Source organism: Gouania willdenowi, unplaced genomic scaffold (genome assembly GCF_900634775.1).
Source record: "Gouania willdenowi unplaced genomic scaffold, fGouWil2.1 scaffold_85_arrow_ctg1, whole genome shotgun sequence".
NCBI lineage: Eukaryota > Metazoa > Chordata > Actinopteri > Blenniiformes > Gobiesocidae > Gouania > Gouania willdenowi.
In genome coordinates this window covers 679,969-700,878 of record NW_021145250.1, presented here as the reverse complement: position 1 = coordinate 700,878, position 20,910 = coordinate 679,969, and the positions used below count along the sequence as shown (strand labels likewise).

Sequence of the window (20,910 nt, the reverse complement as noted above, 5' to 3'; positions counted from 1 at the left end):
TCCTCTCTTGTCTTCTTCTCTCCTTCTGTCCCTCCCTTGTTCCCCTCCCCCCTCCTCCCATACCTGTATGCCTCCCTCGCTCCAATCACTCACCTCTCACATTACACCTCATGGCTAGCAGAAGAAGGCCCCCAATGGGAAAGTGGCCCCCACTAAACCCACGGTGGTCAAAGCCAAAACAGTCCCCCAGTTAAACCAGTAAAGACTGGGACCAGTAAACTGGTTTTGAAGCCACCGATACCGACCAAAGCGTCCAAAACGTCCAAAAGCCAAACCGACGGCCGTGGAGGTTCTTCTGTCCAAAATAAAGCCGACGCTTGCGGCTAAGGCTAAAGCTACGCCGCCCCCACTAAGAGCACCAACTGACTGCTGAGAAGGAAAGCTAACGGCAGCGCTAAAGCTAACAGTAACGGTAAGGCGTTGGCGGGAAAAGCTAACGCCAAACCCACAGCTGCAGCTAAAGTCAGCCTAAATGCTAATGCTAAGGTCGTAGTGGAGAAGAAAGTCAACACTAATGCTAAATCAACCGTGGAGAAAAAAGCTGGCGGAAAAGTTGTTGTCGTGTCAAAAGTTATTACCAACGCAAAGCTACATCAGCAACAAAAGCTAGCGGCAAAGCTGTCGTCGAGGCTAAAGCTAAAGCTAATGGAAAAGCCGAGAGTAAAGTCAGTGCCCAAAAAACACATCACCGTGGTGGAAAACAAAGTCCTTGTCAAAGGCGACGCCAAAACCGAAACCACTACGAAGAGGACGGAGAAGGTGGTCCGAGTGGAAACGACCAAAGTACCAAAACCCGCCGTCGTCGCCAAACCAGCGACGACTAAACCAGCGACAACTAAACCAGTGACAAAAAAACAGGAGAAAACGGAGGTCAAGCAGGTCACAAAAGTCAAAACGGTCGTTACCAAACCACCGCTGGTCAAAACCACAGCCGCCAGTGCCAAAAACGTGGTGAGAAAGGTTTTGCCCCCTACAAGGACCGCCCCCACGTCGCCCCCTCTCCGTCCCACGCCCCCCAGACCCACCAAACCCAAGCTAGTGCTGGACAGTAACGTCAAGTCGCTCCACAAACCTTTCCCACCGTTTGGCAACGCGGTGCTGGGAGGAGCCAAGAAAACAACCAACGGGTTCCAACAGGTACAAACAGTGTTTATGCAAAATAACCTTATTATGATCAGACCTTCAGAATAAAAGCTGAAAAAAGTAAGTGCCTGCTAGAAAGACAGGTAGGAAATTAATATGGATTTAAATGAATTGATAGTTGAATAAATTCACTGATAGTTTAAAGAAATAAGCAAAACATTAATTTTTTACTGAAATGGCAAAAAATTACGCTTTTTATAATAAAAAGATTTTCTTTTCTTTTCCTTTTTACAAAACACAAACAAGGAAACATGTTTTTCTTAATTCAAAATAGTGAAAAATGCATTAAAATAATGTTGCACTTAATTATTGAATATGTCATTTTTATTACTGTATATAAATATGTATTATAATATATATATTTATATTATTTATTTACATTGGTACTTTATACTAAATACAATTTAGCTGTTTAGAATAAGTATGTGATATTTATCTGTTTAATTAAATATTTTTCTTTATTTATTTCACCTATTGTACATTTTTATTAGATTTTTTAATAATGTATAATTATGTATTTTTTATATTTTAAGAAAAAAGAAGAAAAATTAAATTTTTTAACTAAATTGTTAAAATAAATTGCGAAATGTTGGAAAACAAAAAGTTGTAAAAAGTACAAACAAGTAGTAAAAGTATTTAAAAGAAATTGTATTAATCAATTAATTTTTAGATTATTATTTAGTTATTATTTATTTTTTTTAAAATATTTTGTTAATGATAAAATAATGAAAAATAATAATTTAGAATTTTTATTGTTATTATTTTTAAATACAAACACAAATTTGAATCTTTTAAACAAAAATAATATGTGGAATAGTTTAATAGAATGCAAAGGGAAAAACTAAAGTCTATGGAAGGACTGTGAGGAGGAGGAGCCTGAGGAAGGTCGTCGGTGCAAATCCCTGATGGTGACGGATCTGCAGAAAGGAAGTGGTTTCATTCCCATCATATCATATCATATCATATCATATCATATGTTTCATGATATGATGACAGCAGAGCAAAGTGAAGCATGTCTGTGATGCAGGGTCTGGTTTCCTTTGAGCATGACACACACACACACACACACACACACACACACACACACACACCACCTACACCTCCACTACCTCCTGCTCCCTGCCCTATCCTATACCTTCCTATCTGTCTCACTCTGTGATTTCTCGGCTGAAAGCATCTCATTTGGATGCTTTCACTGGGAGAAATGCTTTCACATTAAAACAGAAAAGAAACTTCCACAGCTGAAGTTTCTCTTCAGAACGACGACAATATTCAGCTTTAAAATGTGAGCTGCCCACGCGTGGCAATCACTATTTTACAATGTGCCATTTTTCTTCTTTTGGCCTCTGAAGCAGTATTTGACCTTAACTCCGCCTCTCTCCATCAAATCTGCTTCCTCCTCCCCCCCCCCCTCGCCTTTTCCTGTCCACCCGACCAATCAGGACGTAGACACTGAGCACTCTGAAGCTGGCCACGCCCCTGCAGAGAGCGAGTATTACTATGAGGAGGCGGTGCCAGAGCCAGACGGTGAGCTGATTGGACAAGAAGAGCTGTATGTACAGGTAACGAGAAAATGATACAAAACAAAGAAAGAAAAAGTTTTCTAAGTAAGTTCTTCAGGAGAGCAAAAAAATTATCTGATTACAAGACAGAACATTTGGAAAAATTTATAATACAAATCATAAAAGGAGTAAGAAAAAGATAAATGTTGAAAGAAGTTTTAATAGTTTATTGAATTTTTGTTGAAAATTTTGAAAAATGTTGTAAAACGTTGAAATAAGTTGAGAAAGTTTTAAAACAAATCTTGAAAAATGTTTCAACAATTTTTAGAATTTAAAAATATTAGGAAACAATGAAAAACCTAAAAAACGATGTTGAAATTTAGTCTTTGTGCAAAGACATGAATAAACTAATAGATAGTTAAAAATAACTACTAGAGTAGATGACAACGCTCCCTCAGGACAACTCATGCTTTTCTAAGATGAGGTCACAGCCTTCCTCATCAATGTTCTGTTCTTTACACCTCAAGGACGTGAACAAGTTCTATGTTCTCCTGAATCAGATGAAACTGGTGAAAGTCTTGAAAGACAAAGGTTTTGTTCAGATTCTGAGGGTTTGTTTTGGTCCAAAGGAGGTTCCTGAACCTCAGTTTTCACACCTGTGCATGAGTGGGCGTCGTCTCAGCTGAGGGGGTGTAGTGAATAACTGTAGCCCCTCCTTCTTCTGCTCTAACAGAACCAGGCAGCACTACATCCATCCACCGTCCGTCCAAACATCTTCCCCTGGCTCCTCCCCTTTTTTTCTTCACCAACAAGATCACCAGTTAGTTCTGGTCTTTGCTCGGCCAACCCCTTCAGTGGCCGCCCCTTCGGTGGCCGGCCCTTTGGTTGCCGATCCTATAGTCGCCGACCCTTTACTGGCTGACCCTTCAGTGGTCGACCCCTCAGTGGCCGACCCTTTAGTGGCCAATCCTTTAGTGGCCGATTCTTTAGTGGCCGACCCTTTAGTGGCAGATCCTTTAGTGACCGACTCTTTAGTGGCTGATCCTTTAGTGGCCGATCCTTTAGTGGCCGATTCTTTAGTGGCCAACCCTTTAGTGGCCAATCCTTTAGTGACCGACTCTTTAGTGGCCGACCCTTTAGTGGCAGATCCTTTAGTAACCGACTCTTTAGTGGCTGACCCTTTGGTGGCAACTTTTAGTGGCTGATCCTTTAGTGGCCGCCCATTCAGTGGCTGACCCTTTAGTGACCGACTCTTTAGAGGCTGACCCTTTGGTGGCCAACTTTTTAGTGGCTGATCCTTTAGTGGTTGACCCTTCAGTGGCTGACCCTTTAGTGACCGACTCTTTAGTGGCTGATCCTTTGGTGGCCAATCCTTTAGTGACTGACCCTTTAGTGGCTGACCCTTCAGAAAGAATCAGAATCAGAATCAGAATCAGTGGTCGACCCCTCAGTGGCCGACCCTTCAGTGGCCAATCCTTTTGTGGCCGATCCTTTAGTGTCTGACCCTTTAGTGGCCGATCCTTTAGTAGCTGATCCTTTTGTGGCCGATCCTTTTGTGGCGGATCCTTTAGTGGCCGATCTTTAGTGGCCGATCCTTTGGTGGCTGATCCTTTAGTGGCCGACCTTTTAGTGACTGATCCTTTAGTGCTGATCCTTTAGCAGCCAATCCTTTAGGTGCTGACCCTTTAGTGGCTGATCTTTTAGTGGCCAATCCTTTAGTGGCTGATCCTTTTGTGGCTGATCGTTTAGTGGCTGATCCTTTTGTGGCAGACCTTCAGTGGGCGATCCTTTAGTGGCTGATCCTTTGTGGCTGATCGTTTAGTGGCTGATCCTTTTGTGGCAGACCCTTAAGTGGCTGACCCTTCAGTGCCTGACCCTTTAGTGGCTGACCCCTCGGTGGCAGACCCTTTAGTGGCCTACCCTTTAGTGGCTGACCCCTCGGTGGCAGACCCTTTAGTGGCCTACCCTTTAGTGGCTGACACCTCGGTGGCGACCCTTCGGTTACCAACCTGTTAGTGGCCGACCCTTTAGTGGCCGACCCCTTGGCCGCCGGGATCACCACAGAACAAACTAACATCTTGTTAAAGAGAAGGGAAAAAAGGGACACACGGGAAAATGTTTGATGTGATGTTTTAACCACGGTGTTGAGGGGAGATGGATATCATGCTCTCTGGTTCCCAGGAGAAGGTTTCTCACATTCTGTTTTCATCAACTTTATCGTACAATTCTAACGTTCTTTTATCTGTTTAATGTTTGACGAAGTGATGTAACGTTCTTTAGGAATCAGAGAATGTAAGAACTACCAGGTTATTACAGCACACACGGTAAGTTAGGATGGTTTCCACAGAAAGTGTATCATCACATCAGTGTGTGTGTGCGTGTGTGTGTGTGTGTGCGTGCGAGCGTAGTAGATACACTAATCTGTCACTGAGGTAAGACTCGTTTCTCCTGTTGAAAACCTCCTCTCGCTCCTTCACTTTTTGTTTTGACTCTGGTCGACGCAGCCGGAGGCGGAGCCAACCGTAGACGGCACCAAGACAGGCGGTGTAGTGGGCGAGGAGATCTTCACCGAGGAATACGTGACCGGGGACCTGAAGGAATATGACTATTCCTACAAAGACTATGGCGAGCCGCTGCCAGACGGCGGGGAGACGGATAATGGCCTGGGCCCCGCGCTGTCCGCCGTGACAGACGAGGGAGGCGTAAGTAGAGCATCAGCAGCAAAACAGTTTCAACAGTGTTGCCTTCACATTGGTCACCTGTGTCATTCTGTGACCACATTTCATCCTAAATTATGTTATTGTGCAAATTTGTCCTAAAACTGATTTTAATTTAATTTTAATTTTAATTTTAATTTTAATTTTAATTTTAATTTTAATTTTAATTTTAATTTTAATTTCAATTCAATTCAATTCAATTCTTTATTTATTTACATTTTTATACTTTTACATACTTTTAGTTAATTTAGTTTTAGTTGTGCTGTTGTTGAGTGCACTGGTTGAAACTGGTTTTGTAGTGTTTATTCACACATGCACACCGTGGCGTGTGCGGCATCAGGAGGTGCAGCAGCACAAACCTCCTGTGATGTTGTGTGTATGCGTGTAGTTGTGCTAATCCCAGACTTTTGTGAGCCAATCACAGTGGACCTCAGGTGAGCTGCTCAGTCACATGGCATCCATTGTGAACTCTGGTTGGAGAATAGAGTGTGCGTTGTGTTTAGATATTGTGTGTGTTGTGTGTTTACATGTTGTGTGTGTGTTTCAGGCGGCTGTCAGAGGACAGAAAGGAGAGAAAGGAGAACCTGCTGTTCTGGAGCCGGTGAGTTTTTAGCAATGAAAGGGTGACTTAGGCCCCGCCCACACCTGAATGTTGACTTTAGGTCAGTGGTTCCCAAACTTTTTCTGCTGTGCCCCCCTTTGAAGAATGAAAAACTCTTGCCCCCCACGCCCACACCTGGATGGTGACTTAGGTCACTTCCTGTGTATACTTTGATTTAGTTTGCTGTGACATTTCAGGGGATGCTGATTGAAGGACCTCCAGGACCTGAAGGACCTGCTGTGAGTTCAACATTTAAACACTGCTTAAACTCTAGTTTTAAACTCTATGTTTAAGTTGAGACGATGTAAACCAATCACAGGGCTTTAAATGAATGTTTGCTCCTCCCCTGGACTCTGATTGGCCAATGTCTTTATGTGATTGCTCTGTTTTTTGTATGTGGCTTTAAACAAGAGTAACTTTTGTCCTCCTCTCTCAGGGCCCAACTGGACCTCCTGGCTCGTCTGGACCCCGGGCTCCGTGGGCGACCCTGGTGAACGGGTGAGGCTTCGCGCTGAATCGTGGTCGCTGATGTGGTTCCTCTTTAAATAAATCCTGTCTCTTTTGTTCCGCAGGGACCTCCGGGTAAGCCGGTCTGGCTGGAGCCAATGGAGTCCCTGGACCTCCTGGGACATCCGTCATGCTGCCTGTGAGTTCTCAACTCATGGGTCGGGACCCAAGAGTGGGTCGTTAAACCATTTTAGGGTAGTCCCTAAAGGAAAAAGGTTGAAGGGTTTACAACTTAAGAAGATAAATCGGTACTTGAACATTTGGACTCTCCTTCTTCTTCCTGCAGTTCCGTTTTGGACAGAGCGGGGGGCGATAAAGGTCCGGCGTGTCAGCACAGGAAGCCCAGGCGGCCGCCATCCTCTCCAGGCCAGGGTCAGCATCACTCACTGGTTTCTATTCCTACCATGACTCAGCACTTACAACGTCACTCATGATGTTGTCTTGTTTTCATGCAGATGGCTCTGAAAGGACCTTCTGGACCAATGGGATTCACCGGGCGTCCTGGACCTTTGGTTGGTTTCCTCCAGCTTTTATTCTGAAATCTGTTTTTTTACTCAGGAAGTGAGACATTTCTGAGGTTTAATGATCTTTGCCGGTTTCAGGGAACCCCAGGAAGTCCTGGCTTCAAGGGAGAGTCTGGAGATCCTGGTCCTCAGGTACGATTTACAGTAAATCAATCTCATAGAAATCACTAGACATCAGTTTTTTTCATTTTAGTTTGAAGTTATTTTACATTAGTTTAAACATTCTTTGTTGTCCAGGGACCAAGAGGACCTCAGGGAATGATGGGAGCACCGGGAAAATCAGGAAGACGGGTGAGTTAGACATGTTTAATAGATGGATGGATGGATAGATGGACTGATTAATGGATGGATGGGTGGACGATGGATGGATGGACGAATGAATGGGTGGATGGATGAATAAATGGACAGATAGATGGATGGATAGATGGAAGGATGGAGGATGGATGGATAGATAAATGGAAAGATGGATGGATGGATAAATGGATTGATGGATGGATGACGGATGGATAGAGTCAGACCAACCGCTAGGTAATCTCTGCCTTCCCATTGGTCGTAACTCTCTCTCCTCTCAGGGACGAGCTGGAGCCGACGGACCACGAGGGATGCCCGGAGAGCCTGGATCAAAGGTACGGTCATCATGGTTACCAAGTCTGAACCAATCACGTGAAGTGGAAACCGCTAACCTGTGGCTCTGCTCATTTCCCAGGGCGACCGCGGCTTTGATGGACTTCCTGGTTTACCTGGAGAGAAAGGTCACAGGGTGAGTTTGGGTCGTGGAGGTCACATGACCACCAGGTGGTCACATAACCCCTAGAGGGCATCCCCCTGCTTTGGGTTGCCAGGTTGACTAGACTATATATTGACTATCACTTTCCTCACATGTCTTCTTTCCCTCAGGGTGACACCGGACCAATGGGATTGTCGGGATCCCAAGGAGAGGACGGTGAACGGGTACGTAATAAAAACCCTAACTGCTCACACATCTTTGTTGTCCTCCGAACTGATTGTTCATCCTTGTGTTTCCAGGGCGATGACGGGGAGGTTGGACCACGAGGTCTTCCAGGTGAACCGGTGAGTGTTTCCATGACGATGGGCTGAACTTCATCATGTCTATCATCTGCATCTGTGTCCAGAAGCACACTTCTTTAAAATGTTTCTCATGGGTTGCAAATGTTTATTCTTTAAAATGTATTTATGTCTAAAAGTTTCTTTTATCAATTTTTTAATTCCTTTTGATGTCACTAATATCTTGAAGTTGTTGTGGTAGGAGTTAATCTTAGCTCGTTTGTGTGTGTGTGTGTGTGTGTGTGTGTGTGTGTGTGTGTGTGTGTGTGTGTGTGTGTGTGTGTGTGTGTGTGTGTGTCTGTCTGTCTGTCTGTCTGTCTGTCTGTCTGTCTGTCTGTCTGTCTGTCTGTCTGTCTGTCTGTCTGTCTGTCTGTCTGTCTGTCTGTCTGTCTGTCTGTCTGTCTGTCTGTCTCTCTCTCTCTCTCTCTCTCTCTCCAGGGACCTCGAGGTCTGTCTGGACCCAAAGGTCCGACAGGAATCCCCTTGGACCTCCTGTGAGTAATAAAAGTGACTTTTTAATTCCTGAACGGGCCGTATCTGTTGCTAAACAACACTCAGTGTCTATATATAGAAACGGGGAAACACATCAAACAATTAAATAAAATGAAAAATTATTAGTTAGAATTAAATTTGATTAATACATTTTTATTCTGAAAATAGTATTGCTTTTGTTGTTTTTGGGTTTTTTTGGGTCATTTCGTATATTTTTGTTGTCATTTTGTGTATTTGTTTGTCTTTTGGTATATTTTAGTTGTTTTGTGTGTTAAGAATAGTTTTTTTGTGAATTTTTGTTGTTGTTTTGTATATTTGTCTGTCTTTCGGTATATTTTAGTTATTATGTGTGTTAAAAGGAGTTTTTTATTATAACAATTTGTTTAGCGTGTAAAAGTCGATTTTGTGATTTTTTGCTGTGGTTTTATATATTTGTCTGCCTTTCGGGATATTTTAGTTGTTTTTTGTGTTAAAAGTTGTTTTTGGTGAATTTTTGTTGTCGTTTAATGTATTTCTCAGTTATTTATATGTTGTCATCTTGTGTGTTTGTGAAGTAATTTTGTACATTTTTGTTGTTTTTTGTAAATTTTGTATATTTTTCTGTTTTTTTCTGTCATCTTTTGTGTTTTTGAGTCAATTTGTGTGTTTATTTTGGGGGGTGCACTAAATTGGACTGAGGGCCACATCTAGCCCATGTCTGACTTGAACAGTTATTGAATCCCTAAGGTATAACTTTATCCTGTTCCTGCATTCAAACCAGATAACTTGATCCCGGTGTGTTTTCTCAGGGAGTTCGAGGGAACGACGGCCCATCTGGACCCAAAGGGAATCTGGTCAGTGTTCCTCCACAAATCTCTCCAATCCATCCCGAACTTTATACAATCATTGATCTTCTCTCTACTTGCATGTTCTCAGGGACCCCAGGGAGAGCCGGGTCCTCCAGGTCAGCAGGGGACTTCAGGGACTCAGGTGAGACGGAGGACGAAGACGCGATGTCAAATATGGAACCAGCAAACTTCATGTCAATGTTGTTTCTGCTTTACAGGGCATGCCTGGACCTCAAGGAGCCATGGGACCTCCAGGAGAAAAGGTAAGATCATCATCTATCCATCATCCATCCAATCCCTAAGTTTCCCTAATAAACCGTTGGTTGTCATCGGCATACTGGAGTATACTGTATTTATCTCCATTGCTGTTTCTGAGATTTAAAAGTTAAAATTACTTGTCTGGTTTATGTTTACAGTACTCAGGACGTAGAAGGGAGCTGATTTACTTCAACCTTCCTTTCCTGTGTTCTTTCTCAGGGTCCTTCTGGAAAACCTGGTCTGCCTGGAATGCCTGGAGCTGACGGCCCTCCTGTAGGTGCTTCCTTATCCGAAGCTTTGTTTTTTGTCAGCTTGAGTTCACCAATCCTAAAGCTCTTGGTTTCTCTCCACAGGGACACCCAGGAAAGGAAGGACCTGCTGGATCCAAAGGAAACCATGTGAGTGATGCCACAGAAACACATTGAATAGCAAAAAATACACATATTTGCACTTTGATTTGATGTAATTTTCTCTATTAAAACTGAACATGCGTATTTGTCCTGAACTTCAGGGTCCCAATGGTCCCCAGGGTGCTATTGGCTACCCTGGTCCTCGTGGCATCAAGGTTGGTCCAGACAACTCGCTGAGTACGTCTTTAGACCTGAAATGTTTTTCAGCTTCTCAGCAGATGTGTTGTAACTTTTTCAGGGAGCTCAAGGAATCCGTGGCCTGAAGGGTCACAAAGGAGAGAAGGTAAGTTTGGCTCCTGATCCTGATCTGGATCAGCAGTGTGTGGATAAATCCTCACCACTCTCTGATTCCATGTTTCACTTTCAGGGAGAAGACGGTTTTCCTGGAGTGAAAGGAGACTTCGGGGTCAAGGGAGAGAGGGTAAGTAGGAATACTGGTTGTTAGGTAAGAATGTAACCACTGGGTCGGTTGGTTGGTCAGTAAACCAGTCAGTGGACTTGTCAACTGGTCAGTAGATGTTTATTTGATTGGTTTGTCCAGTATTTGGCTAATTGGTCACTTGTTGGCCTATCTTTGTTAATTGGCTTGTTAGTTGATTAATTGGTTGTCTGGTTTATTGGTTAATTGTTTGGTGGAATGACTGCCTGGTTGACTAAGTTATTAGTTCATTAGTTTGGTAAGTGTTTGACTGATTAATTAGTTGTATGTTTCAAATATTAACTTGTTGGCTGTTTGGTTAGTAGTTGGGTCATTCCCATCTGTTAATCCTTTGGTCAGTGTGACAGTTGTTTGGTTATTAAATTACTCTATAGACTATTTGGTTGTCTGCTTTGTTGCTTGGTTTGGTGAATGAATGAATGAATGAATGAATGGTTGACAAAGTAAATAGTTGGTTTGTTGGTCAAGTGCCTGTCTGATTGGGCTGGTTGTGTGGTTCCTTGTTTGGTTGAAAGGCAGGTTGACCAAGTTATCTGTTGGTTAGTTGGTCAAGTGTTTGGCTTCCTGACAGTTGGTTGGACAGTTTTCTTGTTTGGTTTAGTGGTTAGCTTGTTAGTTGGGTTGGCTGATTGACTGACTGGTTACCTCAAAAATCAGTTGGTTGGTCTGTAGGTTGGTAAGTTTGTTTGTTGGTTGGTTGGTCACTTATTTGGTTGGTTGTCTGGTTTGTTGGTTAGTTTATTGTTGATTTATTAAATGCTTGACGAGTTGACTTAGTAATTTTATTTTGGATAGTTAATTAGTTAGTTGCCGGGTGGTGAGTCAGACTGTTGGTTGGTTGGTTGGTTGGTTGGTTGGTTAGTTGATTGGTTGGTTGGTTGGTTGGTTCATTGGTTGGTTGATCTGGTAGGTAGTTGTTTGGTTGGTTGATCTGGGCGTTGGTTGATTGATCTGGTGGTTGGTTGGTTGGTTGTTCTGGTAGTTGGTTGGTTAATCTGGTTGTTGGTTGATTGATTGATCTGGTGGTTAGTTGGTTGGTTGGTTGATCTGGTAGTTGGTTGGTTGGTTAATCTGGTAGTTGGTTGGTTGGTTAATCTGGGCGCTGGTTGGTTGTTCTGGTAGTTGGTTGGTTAATCTGGTAGTTGGTTGATTGATTGATCTGGCGGTTGGTTGGTTGGTTGGTTGGTTGGTTGGTTGGTTGGTTGTTCTGGTAGTTGGTTGGTTAATCTGGTAGTTGGTTGATTGATTGATCTGGTGGTTGGTTGGTTGGTTGATCTGGTAGTTGGTTGGTTGGTTAGTTGATTGGTTGGTTGATCTGGTAGTTGGTTGGTTGATTAGTTGATTGGTTGATTTGGTAGTTGGTTGGTCGATCTGGTAGTTTATTGGTTTACTTGGTAGTTGGTTGGTTAAGGGTTCAGCGAACCGGCCAATTGCTGCCTTGACCAGTAAAATGTTTGATGGTATAAACAACCACATAGATGAACCAACTCTTATTTTCTTTTTCTTGTTGTTGACAGGGTGAACTTGGAGTAGCAGGACCGAGAGGAGAGGATGGTCCAGAGGGACCAAAGGGTCGAGTTGGACCTCCTGGTGAGCTCGGACCACTTGGACTTGTTGGGGAAAAGGTATGGTTAGCCTCATGTTTCCTTATTGGTTGTTTTTGTTGCTCTCGGTTGTGATGATTAATATTTTAAAATATTTTCAGGGTAAACTTGGTGTTCCTGGACTTCCTGGATATCCTGGAAGACAAGGTCCAAAGGTGATGTGTCACATAATTTTCTAATTTTTTCCTGATTGATTAATTTCTTACAGCTGATCACTGGGTTTCTGTACGCTGAGTAATGGGAAGTTTGGTTTTTAGGGATCTCTGGGATTCCCTGGATTCCCAGGATCAAATGGAGAGAAAGGAACAAGGGTAAGAAACGACTTATTGATGTGAAGGAAGTGATGTGAGTAGATTCAGTTTGTAATGTTTATGTCACCGTTACCTTATGTTGTCTTCAGGGTCTTTCCGGAAAAGCAGGACCAAGAGGACAGAGAGGACCGACAGTAAGGAAATCCTTCTTTTTTACTAATAATAATTTAAGGGATGCTAAAGCTAATGTTTATGCTAATGGTAACAATAGTCTGACATATTTCATGTTGCTCAAATGTGAGCTGAGTTTGTTCATCATTAATGACGGAGCTTTGCATCGCAAAAACAGAAATTCAGTGACAAACACATTGGACGCTAATGCTATCCGCTAATGCTATCCGCTAATGCTATCCGCTAATGCTATCCGCTAATGCTATCCGCTAATGCTATCCGCTAATGCTATCCGCTAATGCTAAATGATAGCAGTCAGTTCAGGTGACCGACCAGACCAATATCTGGCCTTGCTATCTATTGATATTGTAAAAATATTACTCAAAAAGGAATTAAAAATATCTAGAATAATTGAAAAGGAAAAGGAACTACTAAAAAAAGAATAAATGTACTTTTCCACGACAACAGATGGATTTAAAGTGTTTCACTTCATAATTAAAACAATCCCATTAAATTATGTTTGGTTCCATTTTATCATCTGCTTTTATTTATATTGAACTATTCCTGTAGTTTGACCTTTATGTATGTTTCTGTAGTGTGTATATACTGTATATAAATATGTATATATAATTGTAATATATAACAATTTGTTAGCATTTGGATCATTTCAATTCAATCCTTTTCTTAATCACATTTATCAAATGTTATAAATTTCCTGCATTAAAAAAAATAAAAAATAAAAAATAAATAAATAAATAAATAAATAAATAAATAAATTTCCTGCATTGATATGAAACGATGCTAACTGAATGCTAAGGCTAAGAGTGTAAATGATGCTAACCATGTGTGTGTTGCCTTCAGGGACCCAGAGGACAACGTGGACCACGAGGTGCAACTGGAAAGTCGGGAGCTAAGGTGGGTTGCTGGGAATTCTGGGAAATGTTTCTTTACACGGTTAAATTTAAAAGCCCAGACCAGAGTTTTCCAACTACTGTACATTTACATCAGTTTTACTTTGTTTTCCAAACAAAGCATATATAGCAGATATAGTATTTGTTTACAATATTAGTCTTCAGCTAGTTTTAGGTCGTAGAAATCAAAAATGTATTTAGTTTTATTGTAAAATACAAACAAAACAGCATCTTTTGCTGCGCGTTACTATTTAAACTCCCTTTGTATTTATCTTAATTGTATTTTTTTTATTAGATGAAGGTTTACCCCTTAAAAAACATTTAAAATGAATAGGATAGAAAATGTTATTCACCTTATTATTATTATTATATTAATAATAATATAATAATAATAATAATAATAATAATAATAATAAAATAAATAGTGAACAAAATGAACACTACACATGTATAAATCAGACATGGGCAACCAGCGGTGCGGGACCACATGTGGCACTCGGTCTACTTATTTGTGGCCCCCAAAACAAATCCCCTAAAAATTGTAATTTGAGAAGTTGGAAGGAATATGAAGCCCAACATAATACACAAAGACAGATGCAACAACCACTTAATGAAACAAATTGACTAAAAAACACCCAAAACCACAACACATTAAAGAATAGCTCCAAAGACACACAAATTGTTGACAAAATTACGAAAAATGACGGGAAAATACAGAAAAGAACAACAAGAACACAAAAAATGTCTAAAAACTGACAGAACATCAAAACCACAAAGAGAAAAAAAAGACAAAACCAATTTTTCCTCCAGTGTTAATTCTCTGATTGGTCATTAATCTAAATGCTGACATTAATATTGATCATGTGACCCTCAGATCAGATACAATCACATGTTTGTGGCCCCCACTGAGGTATGGTTGCCCATCCCTGATATAAATCAGGCATATTTTTAAAATATGGTTCAAATTTTGATTGTTCAATAAATAATATAATCTTTCTGATCATGAGATGATGAACCAAAACATTAAATAAAATAATTTAATAGTAAATAAATATAAACATTGAAAAACAAGTGAATGGCAGAATTAAAATGAGAGCACAGATACATGTTCTTATTCTGTCTCTGTTTTGGTTTTTAAGGGAACGTCAGGAAGTGATGGTCCTTCAGGTCCTCCTGGAGAGAGGGTACGCCTCTTCTTTGTTTGTTTGTGTTTGTTTGTGTGTTTTTGTTTGTTTGTTTGTGTTTGTTTGTGTTTTTGTTTGTTTTTGTGTTTTTGTGTTTTTGTTTGTTTGTGTGTTTTTGTTTGTTTTGTGTTTGTGTTTGTGTTTTGTTTGTTGTGTTTTGTTGTTTGATTGTGTGTTTGTGTTTTTGTTTGTGTGTTTGTTGTGTGTTTGTGTTTTTGTTTGTTTGTTTGTGTTTTTGTTGTTTTTGTGTGTTTGTGTTTTTGTTGTGTGTTTGTGTTTGTTTGTTTGTGTGTTTGTGTTTTTGTTTGTTTGTTTGTGTGTTTGTGTTTTTGTTTGTGTGTTTGTGTGTGTGTGTGTATTTCCGTGCTAAGAGTTGAACGTGTGTGTGATTCCTCTCTGCAGGGTCTACCAGGGCCTCAGGGAGCCAACGGCTTCCCCGGACCAAAGGGACCTCCTGTAAGGACCAAACCTTAGGATATGTCTCTGCTCCATGTTTCATCTACTCACTATATTTATTTATTTTGGTTTCAGGGACCACCAGGAAAGGACGGCCTGCCTGGACACCCTGGACAGCGAGGAGAAGTGGTGAGTTTAGGTCCTCCAGTATTAACTTCATACACAGAGATGACTTGTCCTCCATATCTCTGAATGATGTCATGACTAGGGCTGAGACCAGACTAACGGGCAGGGTCATTTCTAGCTTTGTGGGGGCCCAATGTTGTTTGTGGGCCTCAGTTGTAAAACCCGGGGTCCGTGACCCCCAGGGCCCGTAGACAAAGATCTTGGGAGGGTCTGCTCTGAAGAAACCAAAATTAGATTTGCAAATATTTACTAAAACTATAATGAAGCTGTTATTAAGTCAGTGATTCTCAACATGTGGCTTTTTAAGTCTTAATTTTAATTATTATTACCCCAATAAACCTTTAAAGGGGGAACGTTTTAACCCTTTTTACCTATTTTTTTGTTTTTGGTCATTTTGCAACTTACTTACTTTGTCCCGTTTTTGCCCCTTTTCAACATTTTTGACACTTTTTTCAGAATAAACATCCCTTTTCCCTAATTTTTGTCTGTTTTTGCAAGTGCTTTGTGACATTTTTATCTAATTTTTGTCCATTCTTCAAACATTTTTGCAACTTTTCATCCAAATAAGCTATCCTTTGCCCAATAAATACCAGTTGTGTCCTTTTTTCCTACATTTTGTTCCACATTTTTGCCCTATTTCACTCATGTTTGCTACATTTTGCTCATTTAAGCTGCTCTTTGTCATTATATACCACCTGGTTTCTGTTTTTTGCTCATTTTCTCACCACTCATGACTGCTTTTGGCCCATTTTAGTCACTTTTCAACATTTTTGACACTTTTTGACACAGAATAAATATCCCTTTTTCCTAATTTTTGTACATTTTTGCAAGTTCTTTTTGACACTTTTTTTATTCCAATTCTTGTCCCTTTTGCCCAATAAATAACTTTCCTTTTTTCCTACATTTTGCTTCTTTTTGTTCCACATTTTTGCCCTTTTTCACTATTGTTTGCCACATTTTGCTCATTTAAGCTATCTTTTGCCATTATATACCACCTGTTTCCTCCTTTTTTCTACGTTTGACTGCTTTTGGCCCATTATTGTAACTTTTAACACTTTTTTGTCATGTTTTTGCCACCTTTTGACCATTTTATGCCATTTTTGTCACTTTACTCACATTTTACTCCTCGTTGCCGGTCTTTGACTTTGTCACCATTGGCTTCCGATGCTGACTCCGCCCCCTTCTCGCTGGTCTCCTGCCCAGCAGCGCCGTTGGCACCATTTTTTATTTTTTTTGTTAAACATAGTATAGTAGTTTCTAGGAGAAGTTTTGTCTTGTTTTTGAATCTTGGATGAAAATGTAACCGAGTATTTCAGATTAACGTAAACACTGAGCGACCTTTCTTGTGTCACCAGTTGTAACGATCACCAGTTGAACCGCTACACCGCTGTTGTTCTTAAGTCCTCTCAAAGCTCAGGTCGTCTCAGCCAAGGTTGGGGTCAATTATAATGTAATTGCATAATTAATAATTAATTACAATTATGGCATAAATATAATCTCAATTGTAATTTTAAAATCCATTGCCGTTGTAATCGTAATTGAAATTGTAATTAAGTTAAGACAATTTACTTTGTATTTGGTAATTTCCATGGAAATTAACAAAAAACTTTCAATTACAATTTAGTTAATGTATGTATGTAGTTAAAATATATTTCTATTAATATTTTCCCGCGACCTCTTTAATAGGGACGATTTTACAGAGTAAATGAATGTAAGTGATGTTTTGTACAAAGAGTTTATAGCTATTGTTAAATTAGACATTATAATAAATGCACTAAAATATAAAGGTAAAGATGCTAAAATTACATCATACACACTTAAAAAACCACATACAACATCACAACGCAACATGAATAAAAATTTTAAAAACATTTAATTAAACTTATGTAATTGAGAACGTGGTTGTAACTGAATTTCAGGGGAAAAATAATATTTATGATTTTTTTTGTAATTGAAAAAATGCTGGTGATCGGATTCGTAAGTGATTTGTAATTGAACATGGATAATTGTAAACGTAATTGAAAAATGTAATTGAAAAATGTAAATTGACCCCAACCCTTATCGAGGCTGTTCCCACCTCCGGTCATCAGCAGGATGTACCGTCACCAACTAAACCATAACATTCTTGTTCATTACACCTTCAGAACAAAGTTCTCTGTTCTCCTGAAGCCACAGAAAACAAAACCATGTTCTATTTAGGTCTTGGTTCTGATATCATTCGTCCATCTGACTGGTTGTTCTTCTTCTCTTCGTCTGCAGGGCTTCCAGGGTAAAATGGGTCCACCTGGACCTCCTGGAGTGGTTGGACCTCAGGTATGAATCTAAAGGAGTCTGTAGATAACCAGTAGAAAACACTCTCCAAAACATCACTCTCCAACTCCCTCCTCACAGGGTCCATCTGGAGAACCGGCCCAATGGGTGAACGCGGCCATCCTGGACCCCCAGGACCACCTGGAGAGCAAGGCCTTTCTGGTCCTTCTGGCAAAGAGGGCACAAGGGAGACCCTGGAACTCCCGGAGGTCTGGGTAAGGATGGACCTTCTGGACTGAGAGGTTTCCCCGGTGAGAGTGGACTCCCTGGAACAACCCGTGAGTAAGAAGTCAACGTTGGCCTGGTTTAGAAATGTTGAGGTGAGATGAAGCTGAGTGTGTTTTACTCTGGCAGGGCGGAGGAGGACTGAAGGGAAGTGAAGGACCTGCTGGACCTCCTGGACCTGCTGTAGGTTCTCCTCATTGAGCTCACACACATTCAGTGCACGTACACTACAAAGTCCAGGCTCCACTGTTCTGTGTCCACGGTCAATTTAGAACCCCAGACCACAGTTTTCCAACCACTGTGCATTTATATGTTTTACTTTGTTTTCCAAACAAAATATTGCAAATATTACTCCAATTTTAGTTGTAGATGTAGACGTAGACATTGCATTTGTTTACCATTAGTCTTAATAGTTTGATTAGTTTTAATGAGAAATACAAACAAAACGGGTACGCAATGGCAGTACAGGGGGTACCTAAAGGAGAGAGAGAGAGAGGAAAATGAACAAAGTGTCACTCTAACCCCGCCCAGGCATGAAATGACCGGGAATTGTAAAAACTATAGAAATAAATCTATTCAGGAGCCACTAAATCAGTGGTTTTTCAACCTTGAGATCTGGACCCCATGTGGGGTCACCTGAAATTGCTCATTTAGATGTTTTATTTTATTTTTATGAACACAACACACAATCTTAAAACACTGTATTTCTATACTTTCGCTTTGTGAAATATTAATCTAGTTCAACAAAAATGCAGTAAAAAAAAGAAAAGAAAATTATATATATATATATATATATATATATAAAACTAATTCTAGAAAAAAAAGATGTCTTTGGGGTCAGCAGAAATTCTTAATATTAAAATGGGGTCATGATCTACACTAAATAATCTTTATTTCCATTCATTTACTAATGAGATTAATTAAAATTTGTATTATCATTCGTTCATTCCATCATTATGATCTATAGATGTTTTTAAATAGTTTCTGAGCAAAATGTTGTAGTCGGACCAAGGAGGGACTTGATCCAAACAGTTAGAGAAACCATTGATTTAGAGGATTTATTTCTACCCACAGCAGAAAGCAAAAGGCAGAAAAACCATGAATCATTGTATAAATTACCAACTAATATCTCAGCTCGATATCTACAAAATAATGGCACAAATTAATGAAACTCTGCAATATTAGCAGGGCTCACATTTTCACGTGCTTATATCACATGATTATCATTATCATTAATCTCAAATTGTTAAAAGAACTTTAAATTTTTCCCAAATCCTGCAATTTCTTCAAATTATCCAAAATAAAAATCAGTCACAAAATGAAATAAATTGAAAGTAAAGGACTGAAATGTGTCACTATTTTCACGTATTGCTTTGATATTATCAGTCCCGTAATAAAACAGGAGCGGATCAATGGATCAATGGATCAATGGGAACACTGGGATTAATGGGAACACTGGGATCAATGGGAACACTGGGATCAATGGGATCAATGGGAACACTGGGATCATTATTCTGTGTGGACCATTCCAGGGTTCTCCTGGTGAACGAGGCCAGGCGGTACTGCTGGACCTGTGGGAACCTCCTGGACGACCAGGACCTCAGGGACCCCCGGGACCTGCTGGAGAGAAAAAGGCGTTCCCGTGAGTGCTCCACACAAGGGCATCGGTGTGATGAGTGTTACCATGACAACGTCACTATGTGTCTTTGATCTGCTGCTCAGGGAGAAAAAGGCCCGGTCGGATCTGCAGGTCGGGACTGGAGTGCAGGGTCCGGTGGGTCTGCCTGGCCCTGCTGGTTCCCCTGGAGTACCGGGAGAGGATGGAGATAAGGTCTGATACTTTTCTCTTTTGTGTCACACACAGAGACAGACAATCACAAACACACTTAGGAAAGTAACAGACACTAACTTAGTCTGTGGTACAGTCTAGTGCAGATACAGTATGGTTTTTTGTGTCGTGCTGTGTTTGGGTTCCAGGGCGAGGTTGGAGAGGCGGGTCAGAAGGAGCTAAAGGAGGAAAAGGAGAACATGTAAGTGGATCTGAACACGTCCTGAAACATGACGACCTTTTAAAGTGACGTGATGCTGAGTGTGTTGTTCCGTAGGGGCCTCCTGGTCCCCCTGGTCCAATGGGTCCGGTTGGTCAACCTGGTCCTGCTGTGAGTACGACCTCATGACTCAGCATGTTTATCTCACCATGACTCACCATTCATTAGAAAACAGTTCATTTGTTTGTCTTCTTGGGGAACAGGGAGCCGATGGAGAGCTAGGTCTGAGGGGACAGCAGGGGCCATTTGGGGCCAAAGGAGACGAAGGAACCCGAGGATTCCCTGGAGCTCCAGGTCCGATCGGCCTACAGGTAGAAAACTCAAACAGGACGCTTTAATGTCCAGAACCAGGACCACGTTGGAGCTAACCTGACCCATACAAAGAGTTAAACTATTAAAGTATTGCATCTTGTTTGATCTTTCCCACAGGGGCTACCAGGACCATCAGGGGAGAAGGGAGAGATGGGCGATGTCGGACCTCTGGTGAGACAAGCTCAAACACAGATCTCATAGAAACCATGATTTACATCACATTAAACATCACGGACTGTGGTTTCTCTCTCTCTTCAGGGTCCTCCTGGTCCTCCAGGACCTCGGGGTCCAGCCGGACCCAACGGAGCCGACGTAAGTCTTTAGATCTCCTCAACTCTCCACAGGATTCTGAAGCTGTCGTAGCCGTTGAAGGTAAAACGTGTGTTTGTTCTGTTTCAGGGTACTCAAGGTCCTCCTGGTGGTTTGGGTAACCCTGGTCCAATTGGAGAAAAGGTGCAGCAATGAGTCGACATTATCTAAAAACTGACCTTCACTGACCTTGACTGTCCTTCCACAGGGAGAACCTGGAGAGTCCGGACCCCCTGGAATCCTGGGAGAGCCTGGAAAGAAGGCGAGTAACAGAGCGTCTCACCATTAGTAACATTACACTGAATACAGAGTACGTCAGTAACTAAGTTAGTAACTACGTGTCTAAGTAGGTAACTAAGTAACACAGTCTGAAAGTGAAAGATAGTCACTAAGTAATTAAGGAACTAAGAAAGTAACTGAGCAAAATAAAGACTTAACTAAGTAATTAAGTATGTAAGTTAGTAAGTAACTCAGTCAGTTGGTTGGTTACTTTTGTCTCTGACTGACCTGACTCTGGT

The 20,910-nt window shown here is 41.1% G+C and overlaps 1 pseudogene; it reads left to right on the top strand.

The window, feature by feature from the left end:
• Window positions 1-20,910, top strand: part of LOC114460913 (collagen alpha-1(XI) chain-like) — a 41,409-nt pseudogene that overhangs the window by 12,939 nt on the left and 7,560 nt on the right.